This window comes from Sarcophilus harrisii, chromosome 1, assembly GCF_902635505.1.
Source record: "Sarcophilus harrisii chromosome 1, mSarHar1.11, whole genome shotgun sequence".
In the NCBI taxonomy this organism is placed as follows: Eukaryota; Metazoa; Chordata; class Mammalia; order Dasyuromorphia; family Dasyuridae; genus Sarcophilus; species Sarcophilus harrisii.
In genome coordinates, this window is record NC_045426.1 from 443,722,496 (window position 1) to 443,739,157 (window position 16,662).

At 32.5% G+C, this 16,662-nt stretch overlaps 1 long non-coding RNA gene across 2 annotated transcripts in view; it reads right to left on the reverse strand.

Annotated features, from left to right (window-relative positions):
• LOC116421288 overlaps positions 1 to 15,981 on the reverse strand; it is a 132,881-nt gene extending 116,900 nt beyond the window's left edge. For both annotated transcript variants that reach the window (XR_004231598.1, XR_004231597.1), the window contains exon 1: positions 15,891 to 15,981. This is a non-coding gene — a long non-coding RNA (uncharacterized LOC116421288). The remainder of the gene's footprint in view (positions 1 to 15,890) is intronic.
• Positions 15,982 to 16,662: the final 681 nt, after the last annotated feature.

A 16,662-nucleotide genomic window follows, 5' to 3' on the forward strand; every position in this document is an offset into this window, starting at 1 on the left:
AATTATTTCCTCTTTGAGCCAACTCTGATAAGAGTAAGATTCCCACAATGTTCCTCCCCCTCTCTAAGTTCCTTCAGATATGATAGGTCTCCTTTGCCTCGTCCTCACATGTACTTTCCCTCTTTTTATCTCCCCTTTTCCCTTTTTCTGATACTATCCCCTTTCCATTTCTACTTCCCTTTTTTATGTTATATCAGTAAAATCAAATTATACATGTGGTTTTTATGTATATGCACAGCAGAAATATAATTCTCAAGAGTTCCTTTTACCTTTTTCTACTTGTCTTGAGTCTTGTTGTTGGAGATGAAATTTTTTAAGTCTGGTTTTTTCCTTAGAAACAGATGGAATTCCTCTGTTTCATTAAATGTTCATCTTCCATGGAAAAAAATGCTCAGTTTAGCTGGGTAGTTTATTCTTGGCTGCATTCCAAGTTCTTTTGCCTTTGGGAATATCAAATTCCAGGCCCTTTGATCCTTTAATGTTGAGGCAGTCAGATCTTGCAGGACCCTTATTGTGGCACCTCTGTATTTGAACTGTTTTTTCCTGACTGCTTGTACAATTTTTTCTTTAGTCTGAAAATTCTGAAGTTTGGCCACAATATTCCTCGGAGTCTTTATTTTAGGGTCTTTTTCAGAAAGTGTTCAATGGATTCTTTCAACGTCTATTTTATCTTCTGGTTCTATTACTTCTGGGCAGTTCTCTTTGATGATTTCCTGTGAAATAGTATCTAGGCTCTTTTTTTCATCATAATTTTCAGGTAGTCCAATGATCCTCAGGTTCTCTCTCCTAGATCTATTTTCCAGGTCTATTGTTTTTCCAAGTAAATATTTGACATTTTTTTCCAATTTTTCATTTTTTTTTTTTTTTTGGTTTTGCTTGACTGATTCTTCCTGTCTCAATGAATCAGTCATTTCTATTCAGTTCTGATTTTTAGTGAGTTATTTTCTTCATTAGCTTTTTTTATTTCTTTTTGTATATGTCCAATTGAGTTATTAAATGAGTTGTTTTGCTCTGTGGAATTTTTTTCCATTTCACTAATTTTTTTTTTAGTGAATTATTTTCTTTTTCCAATTCACAAATTCTGTTTCCCTGCACTTCTTGGGAGTTTTTTTACCTTTTCTAATTCACATTTCAGGAAGTTGTTTTCTTTTTCCACTTTATCAAATTTTTCTTTTAATGAGTTATATGTCTTTTCTGTACTCTCTTGCATAGCTTCTCTTTCCTTTCCCCATTTTTCTTCTAGTTCTCTTTTAAGGTTTTTAATAGTCTCTTCTAGGAGAGCCTTTTGTATTGGGGACCAACAATTATCTGGAGACTGTCTGCTATTAATCTCTTCAGGATTGAAAAGCTGTTCTCTTTCTGTATAGAAACTATCAATCATCTTTTTGATTTTTTTACTCATTTTATTAAAGCCTGTAGGGTCTGCCTTCAGCGCCAGGAGGTTACCAGCTTGCTCTACAGAGCAGTAAAAGGTGTATGGACGGGTAGCTGTCATGCTAGCTGGCTACAAAAAAACAGTGAGGTACTGGAGTGCTCTGGGAAAGTTCCCCACCTGGAAGTAACTCAGGCCTGCAGGGCAGAGCTGGGAAAGTGCCCTGCAAAGAACCCCCACTGTGTGAGATAATGACTGCCTTGGGGCTAGAGGCTGCACAGTGAGAATTTCACTCCCCCAAGCCAAATCCCGACCTGGGGCTGTGGGTATTAGCAGTTGAGCAGTGAATGGTCTTGTGGGGACCAGAAATGCCTCTGCCCTGCGAAGTACAATCTGCTGAGGATGTTCTATTATCCCTGGCCGAGCCCCCCACTGTGCTAATTAGAGGCTGCCCAGGCTGTGCCCCCTGCCCTGCGGATTTGTAACTGCACCTGCAAAAGCCCCTGAACTTCATGATGTGGCTGCAGGGCTGCATTTCAGGCTGCCTGAGTCACTTCTGGGTTTGAGTAGCTACAGCCAGATCTTGTTAGTTTCTGGCGTTTTTTAGAGTACCCTCTGTTTTAGGCTTTAATTTCTCTGCAGTTTACTGCTTTGTAATCAAGGCAGAGCAGTTAACCTATAGTAGAGTCCTCTCTATAACTTCCCTAGCCACAGAGATCACCCCAGCCCTTGGTCTGCTTAGGAAGCTAGTCTCTCACTGTCCTAGCTAGTCTGTTCCTGGCCCCTCAGGACAAACCTTTCCTGGTGATCTTCCAGATTAACTTCAGCTGGTAAGTTGTAGTGCTTCTGATCTTCATGAATTTAAGCAGTGAGGAGCTATTTTTGAGGCTGAATTAAATAGTTGGTGATGAGGGGAATGAGAGGAGCTTAGAAAGTCGTGTGTGCCTTGTCCGCCATCTTGGCTCTGCCTCTCATTCTTATTAATTATTTTTCTGCTTTTTTCTTTGCACATTTAGGCATGGGACAAAAAGTGAATAATATATAAAGGTCAAGGAATGTGTGATAGAGGAAACTGTACAATTAACATCATGTAGATGGGATGAATGTAATAAAGCACAAGAAGAAAGCAGAACTGTGAAAAGAAGAATTGAATAAGAAATTGTTTACAAGAAACTAATTTGAAACTGATATACTCATAAATTTAGAATGAGTGGCTAAGGGAGAATTTGTTACACTTCAGGTAAACTTGTGATAACAGGAAAAGAAATTATGATTTCAAATAATGCAATAACAAAAGTAAGCACTGAAAGAAGTAAAAAGAAAATCTGCACTATGTTTAAAGAACAATAGGACATGAATTAATATGAATACTTAGTATACATGTACTAAAAATTGTTTGAATACATAAATGATATATTCATTGAATTACAAAAAAAAAGATAAAGGAAAAGTGTAATAGAGCATTTTTCAGATCTACAGAAATAGGAATATGAAATAAATTAAGTAGCCAGATAGAACTGGAAATTCTAGGTAGGTAGATATACAGACAGATAGCTAGATAGCTATATAGGTAAGCCAATTGGCTTTGTTGTGACTTTTAGTAAATTGGGATATCAATGAGAATATATATTTTTCGTGATGCATGATACCTTTATAAAATTCGATTATATTATGCCATAAAATCCTCATAAATAAATGCAGGGAATAAAAGAAAACTATCAGAAAATATACATACTTACAAATCAATCAAATTATTATAAAATTTTATCATAAATGTAATTTATGATTATAATTATATACATACAATTTATATTATAAAAATCTAATTATTAAAATGAAATAGATATTTATAAAATATAAAAACATATTAAACATTTAAATAGATAACCCAATCTGCAAAAAAATAGGTTATTGAACAGACAATAAGTTAAGGGAATGGTGGCACAAGACTTGATGGATAATGCCTTTAAAAATAATTTCTATCACATATTCCAAGAACAATTAACTTCCACATTATATAATCTACAACAATGAGGGGAAAAAAGGGGTAACCTAATAAACTTCTTACATAACATAGATATTATCATGATACTAAAACAAAGGAGAGATAAGAACACACAAAAAGATAGAATAATAATCTGTTTTTGTTATTTCTTGGTCTCTCATAGCATCACTGGCTTCCCCTTGTCTAATTTTAATTTTCAAAGAGTTATTTTCATCTTTGAGATTCTGTACCTCCTTTTCTATTTGGTTAACTTTTTTTTTCATAATATTCTTGTTTTTCTTGAATAGTTTTAAATTTTTTTCCTTTGGTTTTTCTTTAATGTCTTTCATTATATTTTTTAATTCTTTTCTGAGTTCTATAAATTCTCTCTGGGCAAGGAGTCATTTCCCATTACTCTTTAGGGTAAAAGCTTTTTCTTACTAAAGTGTCCTCCTCTGAAGATGAATCCCAGTTTTCTCTGTTCCCATGATATATTTCAATGGTGGGGCTCTTTCTTCTTTGCTGGTTCATTTTTTTTTTTAATAAGAGGTATTAGTGTTAGCACTTCTAATTGTGGCATTGGAGATGGTGCCTCCAGCTTCGCTTCAGCTCTTCTCTCTGACCAGGAACCCCAAACCAAGAGCTGCATCCTCCTATAAGTGCCTATAGGCAGCAGCACCCCTGCCCAGCTGCTCCTGCACTCACCAGATGTTGGTTCCTTCTTGCCCAGGGGTGTGTCTCAGCAACACAGCTGAGCCTGGCATTCCCAATCATTCTAGGTTTGCTCAGTTCTCCAGACCTCAAAACCCAACTCTACAAACAGTGTGGAAGGTGAAAGTCTCAGTGGTTCTTGCTGGAGCTCCACCCACAACCAGATAGCCCAAGAGATTCCCATTTAATGTTTCTGCAGAGCTGGACTTGAGGTATTTGCACTTAACAGATTAATCCTAACCTGGGATCAGTTTTCACATCTGTAGGGTTGCATCAAGAGGATACCTGCTCTGCCCCAAGTCTTCTTGGTTTTCCATCTGTTTATGTTCAATCTGAGGTTCAAATTTGTTCTATTTGTGGGGGATATAGGGAGAGTTTGAAATTATCAACCTACTCTGTCATCTTCCTAGAATCTTCCCCTTCAAAATAGAATAATAAATCCAATGAATATGAAAATATAATATTAAATAAAATATTAGTGAAGAGGCTAAAAAACTTATAAAATGTTATCAGATTAGATTTATACCAGGAAAGCCAATTTAATTTAACATAAAGAAAACTGTGAACAGAAGTCCTATTAAAAACAAAAACAATAAAAATAACAATCATAGCCAAAGACATTGAAAACACTCTTGGAAAATATTATAGTAATCTCTGGTTAAATGTCTAAAAAGCACAGTCATTAAATGTATTCTTCCTTAAGATGGTAATTAACTTTCTAAAATGAAGAGCCAACATTACATGTAATAGAGAAATGCTAGAAAATTTTTTCTTTTTTTTTTTTTTTTTTTTTTACAAAAACAAAGGGGAAGGAAGATTTTAAATTATTAACACTGTTATCTTCATGGCTACTATCTTTTAATGTAGTTATAATAATGACAAAAAAGAGGAAGTGATTGGAAAAAGACAAACCCTTCTAATTTTTGAAAAAGATAAGATGGTCTATTTAGAGAACTAAAAATATCAACAAAAATTTGAAATAAATTCATAACTGCATCAAAGTTTATCATAATTGAGTCATATTTTATATGAGATATAAAAAACACAAATCATCAACTTTGCTGTGTATTAATCAAGAAGCGAACATTAAGTGACTACTCTGATCCAGCAATTGAGAAAGAAGAGATAGACCAGATTACACAATATGTTTATCTATAAAGATACTATATGAATAAATTACAAAACACTTTTCACAATGTAGTATCCACTTTGTTTTCACTCTTATAAAAAACAGTATTAAAGTAATATGATTGTGTGATCCCCTGATTTTTTTTTTGGGGGGGGGCTTCTGTTCTAACAATAAATCAGTAGTCCTAAATCTTCTAGCTTTGGAATATGTCTCAGGAAACCCCCACATCCAATCTATCTGATTCTGACCACTAGTAAATTAGATAGCTTCTGGGCTCAGGAAACTCCTACAGATCAAACTCCTGAGACAATAGTGATTAAAACCACCCCTCAATTCATTTCTGACTGGTAATCCTGTCAGGGATAATCTAGTCAACCAAGAACCACTCCTGGAAACCACTTCTTTCTACCCTTTAGCCATAGAATTAACATATATATAATTGAAAGCTGGAAAAAAGTTTCTCCTTATTTCTGTTTCTCTGCTGAAATTCCCTTAGAATGCCAGCCAGATTTTTTTTTTTGTGGCATTATAATTACTATTGTAATAAAACTTTGCCCCTTAAGTAGGAGATAGATTCAAGCCTGTAAATTCTTTTGAGATACCTCAGGACACCTGTGAGGAACCCCAAACTTTTGGGGCCTCCTTTCCCAAACTCAAGAGTATCACTGGAAGATATGATTTCCAGAAAGGAGACTACTATTACTCTGTTAGTTTGTGGAGTAACCTTCTGAATGACTATCCTGTAGTCATTGATACTGTAGATCATGATCTGCCCATCACTATGCTTGCCTTTTGAGTCACCAATTAAATTTGTTAATTTTGTTTAAATGACTAGAATGGTGTTTATTTAGGATTTTCCCATAAAACCTAAATTATATAGTCTATACTTTCTCACAAATAAGTAAAAAGGCTATGGAACTTTCAAAAGTAGCCACAAGGTTATAGTAAAATGGAAGTGAATCACATGAGCAGAGTACATATGGCCATGAAAATTCGTAATATTGAAACTGCTGGATCTCATGCACTATCTTTCTCTGGAAGATGTTCATAAAATCTGCTATAGAATGTGGCAATGGTGACACAAAATTATTTCACTATTCAGCGGGACTGGTTCCTTACAAGTATGTCATCTCAGTTGGATGCATTTATCACTTGCTAGGCTATGTCCGACAGATTGGTTGGCTTTTGAACTAGTTTATTACTGAACTCAATGATGGTTCAGTGACTAATTGGGCATGCCATTATGAAGTTAGTTAGGTTTTGAGTGTTTAGATGAGAAAATTTGCTCTTCTTCACTACTACTTCTTGTAATCTAAGACAGGAGTATTGCTCAGCCTCTAGAATATAGCTAGGGAGTAGATCCTCTATTGGATGGGTTAATCTACTAGATCCCATAGGTTACCTCTTTGATGGACAACTATAGTCTTCACTTCTGATTCTGCTTGAGCATTTCTTTACTCTCTTCAGTTGTTGTAAAAGTACAACATTCTTTTGAACCATAATGCTACAATGATCTTTCATGAAGGTCAAGTACCTGTGGCCTAGAATTAATATAGAAGCCTACCATTTTTAAAAATCTCTTAGAGCCTCAGCTCCTCAGATAAGAGAGGAGGTGAATGAGGTTCAGACTTTCCTGTTCAGTGATTCTTCCTATATCTGAACTAACTTCACTCAATGAAAAACTCTGCTTGTACTTATGGCCACCCAAGTTATACTTCTGAAATTCCAGTTGAATATCATTCAGATGAATGACTGGGGAAACATATATTAAGGCATTCTATATCCAAGAGGCAAATTCATTGTTTGTTTTTTTTTCCCCGTGGCCTTTCTTATGCAGTAGATTTATTCAAGTGTTTGCCCTTTATTTAAAGTATAGGATGCTTAAATATACCAGATTAGATTAAGTTTTGATATTAAAAAGATTAAACAACCTAAATTAAATTATTATTGTTGTTTATTCCTTTCAGTCTTACACCATTCTATGCAATCTACTTCTTTTTTTTCCTCTGGCAAAGATACTGGAATAATTTGCTATTATTTTCTCCAGTTCCGTTTACAGATGAGTAAACTGAAGCAAACAGAGTTAAGTGACTTGCCCTAAGTCACACAGCTAATAAGTGTCTGAGACCTGATTTGAATTCTGAAAGAATCTTCCTGATTTCTAGCCCATTCCTCTATCCCCTGCATAACTTTTGTTTTTTTTACAATACCCAACAAATTACCAAAAACTAACTTAATTGAGAAAGATAGAACAAGAGTAAAATAACAAAATTAACCTGGAATAATAAAAGTTTTAAGATTCTCAAAAAGATCAAAGGATATGAACAGACAATTCTCAGACAAAGAAATTGAAACTATTTCTAGCCATATGAAAAGATGCTCCAAGTCATTATTAATTGGAGAAATGCAAATGAAGACAACTCTAAGATACCACTACACATCTGTCAGATTGGCTAGAATGACAGGGAAAGATAATGCAGAATGTTGGAGGGGATGTGGGAAAATAGGGACACTTATACATTGTTGGTAGAATTGTGAATACATCTAGCCATTCAGGAGAACAATTTGGAACCATGCTCAAAAAATTATCAAACTGTGCATGATCCAGCAGTATTTCTACTGGGCTTATACCCCAAAGACGTACTAAAGAAGGCAAAGGGATCTGTATGTGCCAAAATTTTTGTGGCAGCTCTGTTTGTAGTGGCTAGAAACTGGAAAATGAATGGATGTCCATCAATTGGAGAATGGTTGGGTAAATTGTGGTATATGAATGTTAAGGAATATTATTGTTCTGTAAGAAATGACCAGCAGGATGAATACAGAGAGGCTTGGAGAGATTTACATGAACTGATGCTAAGTGAAATGAGCGCAACCAGGAGATCATTATATACCTCAACAACTATACTGTATGAGGATGTATTCTGATGGAAGTGGATTTCTTTGACAAAGAGATCTAACTCAGTTTCAATTGATCAATGATGGATAGAAGCAGCTACACCCAAGAAAGAACACTGGGAAATGAATGTAAACTGTTTGCATTTTTGTTTTTTTCTTCCCAAGTTATTTTTACCTTCTGAATCCAATTCTTCCTGTGCAACAAGAGAACTGTTTCATTCTGCACACATATATTGTATCTAGGATATACTGTAACATATTTAACATGTATAGGACTGCTTGCCATCTGGGGGAGGGGTGAAGGGAGGGAGGGGAAAAGTTGTAACAGAAGTAAGTGCAAGGGATAATGTTGTAAAAAAATTACCCAGACATGGGTTCTGTCAATAAAAAGTTATAATAATAATAAAAAAAAAGAAAAACAAAGAATCTCAAAAAGATTTTAATAGGAAAAAAGAAGACCTACCTCTATCAGATCTTTCTTCTCCAAAGTTATCAACAACTTTTTTTTAAATATTGTTAAAAAAGTAGAAAAGTTGATCAAGTAGCATAGACTTGAATTGAATGGTTATAGTGTCAGTCTTCAAGAAACCTAAAGACTTCTTCTACTAAGACTATTAACTAACATCTATAGTGCTTTAAGATTTATAGATTGTTTTTACGAATATAAATTCATTAATCCTTACAACAACTCCATAAAACAAAGCTATTTGACATCCTCATTTTTCAGATAAAGAAACAGAACTTAAATGAGAGTCAGTGAGTTAACTGGAATCATCTAAGAAATAAGTGTTTGAGGCAAGATTCAAATTTAAATATTATTTATTCCAAGAGTTATACAATACCAGCTACCTGCCTCTACCAACTGAAATAAGAATAAAAAAGGTGGGAAAAGTTAAAAGCAGTCTGGCAGAAATTAGATTTAAATAATAAGCTTACACCATACACTAGAAAGTTCTATGTATAGATAAATGACAGAAATAAAGATCACATCACATAAAGGATCAGAGCAAAATATGTCTTTAGTGTTTATAAATTGTAGTAGAATTTTTGATTAAACAAAGTATAAAGAGAATCATGAGAGATAAAATAATCAATTTTAATTATTTAAAATACAAAGCTTTTACACATGCAGATGAATGTGGGAAAAATCAAATGAGAAATGATTAACTTAGATGGGGAAGGAATATTTAAAGCAAGATTCTCTGATAAAAATCTGACATTTTAAGATATGTAGGGAACTAATTCATGTAAGTTTTTTCATTTATAATAGTGAAATGATATAGCAGGCAATTCTGAAGAATGAAATCCAAGCTAACAATAAACACATCAGAAAGTTACTATTAATAAGACAATTCCAAATTAGGATAATTTTGAAATTTTATCTCGTACCCATAAAATTGGTAAGGATAACAAAAAGTTAAATTAGAGTAATTGAAAGTATTGTGGAAAGACAGTTCTCTAATGTAATGTTGGGGTAACTGTGAAATAATCTATTCTGGAAAGCAATTTAAAACTATACCCAGAGAGTCAATAAACTATGAATACTTTTTGGCCCAGTTATACCTCTTCTAGTTTTATCCTCCAAAGATATAAAACATGGAACAAAAAAGTCATTTGTACAAAAGTATTTATAGCATCATTTTTGTTGTTACAAAGAACTAGAAATACAAAGATTCCCTGAAATTGAGGAATGGCTGAACAAATTATATAGGAATGTAATGGAATATTATTGTGCTATACGAAATGACAAATGGGATGGATCAGAGAAACATACTAAGAAGTAAAATGAGCAAAACAGGAGGAACAGTTTATATAGCCAACAAAAAATTATAAAGAAAAATAATTTTGAAATATTTATGAATGCTTATCAATCACTGATCATTCATGGCTCCCTAGAATCAATGATGAAGTACACTACAGAGCTTCTGACAGAGAACTGAGCTCATGTTTTAGCAGAAATCTATATGATTCCTTCCAAGTACTATACGTTGACCACTTAGTGACAATTTTTTTTGCCTTGGAAACAAAAGAAAAAAAGCCATGTTAATCAATTTTAAAGTGTCAATAAAGATAAATTTAGCTAATAGTACTTTAAACATGAGACAATTAGATGATAATAAATAAGTGACACAAATCATTCAACAACTGAATGAAATCTATATTGATGTTGTCCTTGTTAAAAAAAAAAAAGGAACAATAATTTGTAGTAAAATGAAATGATCACTCTAAGGTTATCCTTGGGGAAATTAAATGGACATTGGTAGAATTATACTTTTATTTTGTAGGAAAAAACAAAACAAAAAATGATACTCTATAGGATCCTTGATTATTTGATATTATAATAGACATGAAAACATGATTATTAACATAATTACAGCAAATGTGTCTATTTTAATTATAGAGGACAAGGAGTTAGAAAAATCCTACAATGTTAGTAATATCCACCAAATTGGAATAACAAATATTTTAGGGTTAGTGATTGTTATGAAAAGGTGGGAATAGATAAGGTCAGCTAAATAGATCTAAATATATCAGTTAATAGTATAAAATGAAGGAATGCATTAAGGAATGACTAAAGAAATTATGATCAATAAATTTGATGGAATATTACTCTACCTTAATAAAAATGAATATGATAAATTTAAAGAAGATTTATTTGAACCGATGTGGAATGAAATAAGCAGAAACAACAAAAAAAAAATATGTGCATGATGGATAAAAAATGTGAACAGAAGGAACAATGAAATGAAATCCAATACTTCATACTTATTCTATAAGTTCCAATAGAGAATGAAAAAAAATATTTTTCTAGTATTGAATACGTAGGGGCACTATGAAATCACTAAACAAATCAGTTTGTTGTCAGACACTGTTAATGTGTGGCAGCTTTTGTTAAATCTTTTTTTTTCATCTTTATTACAAAAGAAGGCTCAGAATAAGGAAGGCTGTAGAGAGGAATATATGAAGGAATGAATGTAAAAAACATCATTTAAAGTTAAATAGTAATACATATGGAGAAAGGTATTTGTTTAATGCTCTTCTGATTACAAATAAGAAGTGAGGAGGAATGAAACATATTATATATAATAAAAGTGAGGGAAAAAAAGACAGACTATACAAAATTGTTAACCATTGTCATGATGAAAAACAGAAAGAATAAGTATTTTTTAACTTAGTACATATTCTGGTAATATTTTACAATTTCAAGATACATAAAATTATAGCCATTGTATTATGGACATTGACAATTACCAAAAGAACAACACAGAAATCTGTGTTCAGCCTAAGAAGGTGGCAGCACATTTTAAACAAATTATTATATTGAAGAAGTGGTATAAAAGTTGTCTTTATTGGACAAATATATGACTGAATAAAAAAAGAGAAATGATAATCATTGAGAAAAAAAAAAACTGCCATACAAACTGTTTGCTCCATTGAAATCCATTCAATATGAAGAGACTGAAGTATGGCACAGTCCCATCAATGCTGATTTTTTGGATGAATCTGTATGAATAGTATACAGAATTGAAAAGAATGAATGGATTGAAATTTACATCAATGGACTGAATATTTATATTGATAAGGTCATGAACTCAATGAAGGATAAGAATATAAACTAATCTCAAAAAAAGTAATTATGCAATTATGACAATGATTTTAAATCAGATAACAATCAAAAATCAAAATATAAGCAATATCTACATTACGCTTTTAGATGGTATATGCTGTAAAACAAACAAACAAATATCAACATAAGTATATGCATATGAAATGTAGTAAGTACCCAAAAATAATACCTAAGGAGGGAATAATTTTTCATATATAGATTTTTTTTTCTTTTAGAATTTGAGAAATTCAACAAACAGAAGGAAAGGGAATTTATATTTTTGAAGAAAAATGGCAAAAATAAAATTGTCAGAACTAAAATGAAAATGAAAATTTGGTTTTAATATATACATTCATTTTTCAGGAAAAATGATAGATTTTATAGTGTTATAAATATGTCAACAATAAGATTTGTTTCCCATACCTGTTTAGATACTCTGAAAGGAGGCTTGCCCCAAAGGTAATGATTATACTAATTCTTATCTCAGTACAAAGTTGTCATCAGAATATTATATATTCCAAATAATAAGAAAAGCCTCTAAATAACTGGGTCAATTCCAATTTCACTATGGGAACAAGTGACAAAATTTGCATCAACAAATAAATATTGGAGGAAGTATCTACAGAGAAATAGATTTACAATTTCACATTAAAGGGATGGTAACAATGAAGTCAATTTTTGTGGCAAGATATTAAATTTTAATAAAAATATTAGACATCAAGTATCTGTTTGCAATGTATCTTGAAGAGAAAAAGATTAAACTGGAATGGGATAAGAAAAAAGGAAACAAAAAGAAAAGAACACAAGAAATTAAATGCATGTGCCTACTCTCTTTGCTTTAATCTTTAATCATTATTCAAGTTGCCTTTTTGACTATTTCATGGAAATATGAAAAGGGAATAACAACCCTTTTTTTTTAACATGACTTTCTACAACAGACTACATTTTTTTCAGCCACACTATTGACTCACTCAAAAATATGGGAAATATCAAATTCCTTTGTTAATTGATTAATTAGTTAATCAATAAGCATTTATTATGTATTTACTTTAAATGTTTTAATAAATTGTTATTACTATTATTACTGTTATCATCATCATTATTATTAATTGGTTCAAAGTGAAATAAATAGAACCAGGCAAACAATTTATACAATAACATTGTAAAAACCAACTTTTTTAAAAAAGATTTAAGTACTCTTTTTACAATGCAATGACCAATGATTTCCAAAGACCAATAATGAAGCATGATGTTCACTCCTTGACAGAGAGGTGATTGCCACAAAAAAAGTACAATGAAACATTTTTGCACATGGTCAATACGAGAATTTGCTTTGCTTCATTATGAATATTTTATAAAGGCTTTGAGTTTCTTTTACATTTTCAAAAAATGAGATTAAATCTTTTTGTTTTCCTAATGAGGGAAAGATAGAAAGCAGGAAAAAAAGTTTATGTTGGTTAACTGAGAAAAACAAAACAAAACAAAACATGGTCACCATATATGGACAATGAGCTAAATACAGAATTGAATGTGATGAAGAGGAAAAATCAACATTAGTTTAATTACTTGGTTCTTGTTTATTCTTTTGAGCTACTTACTGCCATAAAAGTCCATCTTTTAAACCAAGATAATAATGAGTTTAAGGATATGTTACATAAAAATTGTGACCATAAAATCACAAATACAAGTGACTCAAAAGATACATAGTATAATGAAGTATGTTAAAGCATGTTATCAGTTACTATTTTCACAAAAGATGTATAATAATGGACATCATCCTGAATCCAGGATATCTATCTATCTATCTATCTATAAGAAATTGGACCATCATACATTTTAAGTAAGGAAAAAAAAATTAAGAGAAAACTGATTTTTTCCTGGTCACTGTGAATTACCATAAGAACTGAAGCATGACAACCTGTTGATGCTCTATGGAGTTTTAGTGAATATTATGGGGGAAAAAAATCACATTTTATGACGAATATGAATGAATGGAGATTTGCAATAATGTAGGGCTACCCATTATTTTTACATGAAATGTCCAGTAAGTATCTCTTGGTTTGAGACAGGAATCAATGAAATAAGAACTGGAACTATGTATGTTATATAGAAATTGGTATACACAATTCTTATTTGAGGAAAGTCCTATAAAAATAGCTTGAAATTTTCTTTATACTTTCTAGTTGCAGAGAACGGAGCATTTAAGTGACTTGTCTGATTAAAGGAAGGACTTACACCCTGGTTTTTATATATTCAAAGCCAGCTTTCTACAACTACTGCTTCTTAAGATTACTAAAGTTTCTGAAAAATAATATTTGTGGAATGAAAGTCATGTATTTTGACTTTCTATATGAGGCTATTGGATGGGAAAAATGGGCATGGGAAACTAAATTTGCACTTGTTTTTTGATTACATAATTACATCTCTCCTGATCATAAAGAAGGAAAAGGGACCTGTATGTGCACGAATATTTGTGGCAACCCTCTTTGTAGTGGTCAGAAACTGGAAACTGAGTGGATGCCCATCAATTGGAGAATGGCTGAATAAATTGTGGTATATGAATATTATGGAATATTATTGTTCTGTAAGAAATGACCAACAGGATGATTTCAGAAAGGCCTGGAGAGGCTTACACGAACTGATGCTGAGTGAAACGAGCAGGGCTAAGAAATCATTATATACTTCAACAACAATACTATATGATGACCAATTCTGATGGACCTGGCCATCCTCAGCAATGAGATAAACCAAATCAGTTCCAATGGAGCAGTAATGAACTGAACCAGCTATGCCTAATGAAAGAATTCTGGGAGATGACTAAAAACCATTACATTGAATTCCCAATCCCTATATTTTTGCCCACCTGCATTTTTGATCTCCTTCACAGGCTAATTGTACAATATTTCAGAGTCTGATTGTTTTTGTATAGCAAAATAACGGTTTGGTCAGTATACTTTTTGTGTATCTAATTTATATTTTAATATATTTAACATCTACTGGTCATCCTGCTATCTGGGGGACGGGGTAGGGAGGAGGGGAAAAATTGGAACAAGAGGTTTGGCAATTGTCAATGCTGTAAAGTTACCCATACATATAACCTGTGAATAAAAGGCTATTAAATTTTTTTTTTTAATTACATCTCTTCCTTAGTAATTACATGATATAAATTTTAACACCTGTTTCTCTCTCACTTTTCTTCCAGTTATTTAGTGAGCTCTAGAAATCTCTTTATCTTTTTCAAGGTTATTTAAAATCTGGTTCAGTATCTCATTTTATTTGCCTCCTTAGATACTTCACCATTCATAATGACCTCTGTCATTCAGTGCTTGCCGCACAGGAAGCATTTCTTTCTCTCTGCTGCCTAATCTCAAGTTCCTTTGAAATAAAAGAAAATAGTCAAAAATAAAACCAAAAAGTCCATTCAAAATCAATCAAAATCAATATGACAAAAACAATGTAACTGGTATATATGTACCAGGAATGTGACAACATTTATTTTTATTTCAGTACTGTAAACCACAAAAGTTTTTGTTATTTTCAAAATATCAATCAAAATACCTTCTTTCCTCCCAAAACAAACAAAACATATAGAAAATGAGGACAAAGAAAACTAGACAAATAATTAGAGTCTAAGAGGATGATAAATTTTTTCAGGGTCACATTCAGTTACTACACTCATTTTGTAAGCTCCAGGCCTGGGAGTTTGTGGTCTAGGGAGCTTGGATGGTGAAGGGCTATACCTAGAACTGGTGATCAACCTTGCCTGGGTGAACCTACTTGGGTTGAAGAGAAAGGGGAAAAGTCAAGGGAGAGTAAACACTGGAGAAGTGACACCTCTTCAAATTTTATAATTCATTGCAGCTTGCACCTCAATGTAGCCAAGCCCAATTAGTTCCATTTCTGAAATGTCTTCCTTCTAAGACTTTTTGAGGGGTGATTAAGAACCCTCAGGGTAATAGGAAACATTCCACTAGTAAAGGGATTCTAGGACAACTCTTTTTATGAGATCTGTTCTCCACTGTCCTCAAAGCAAGTAGGGATAGTTTCTTCCTTTGGGGTAAGATGTATGACCCTGACATTTATGCTTTATTTTCTTTCACTGAAGAGCTACTACTACTGTTCCCTTGTTTAGTCTCTGGTTTCTGCTCTGAAGTTATCTGAGATGGAGACTGAGAAGCTATATAATTCTTACCTGGATCCTTTTCATTCCCAGTCCCTGTTGGTTCTCTTTCATCTCTTCCTCTGAATCTGTGATCTCCTCTTCTATGACAGCATTGGCAAAATTGACTACAGTGTGTGAAGGAGATTCAGAGAAAAGTATTGATGTCAATATTGGTTATGGAAAAAATGAGAAAACAAGACACTTTTCACTCAATAGATTCAGGAAATTTTGACACATGATGACAAAGAGCATTATATTTCCAAAGTGCAATAAATTTTGCTGTGCAGTTTGCTCATAAGGTTGCTTCTAAGAATTATAAAATCAATGTGGAAAGAGCATCTCAGTTGACCATGAAACAGAAGAATTGGAATGCCAGAATGCAATAAGAAGAAAATTAATAAACTGATTTTTCCTATTCCTAATTTATGTTAAATAAAATCTCAGACCAAAGAAGAACTGGAGATCATTATTGATCAAAAATAGATATTTTTGATTACAATAAGTTAAAAAGCTTTTGTACAAACAAATGCAGACAAAATTAGAAGGGAAACAATCAATTGGGAAAACATTTTTACATTCAAGGGTTCTAAAATATATAGAGAATTGACTCAAATTTATAAGAATTCAAGCCATTCTCTAATTGATAAATGGTCAAAGGATATGAACAATTTTCAGATGAAGAAATTGAAATCATTTCTAGGCATATGAAAAGGTACTCTAAATCATTATTGATCAGAGAAATACAAATTAAGATTAATCTGAAGTACCATTCCACACTTCACAGATTGACTAAACAGACAAA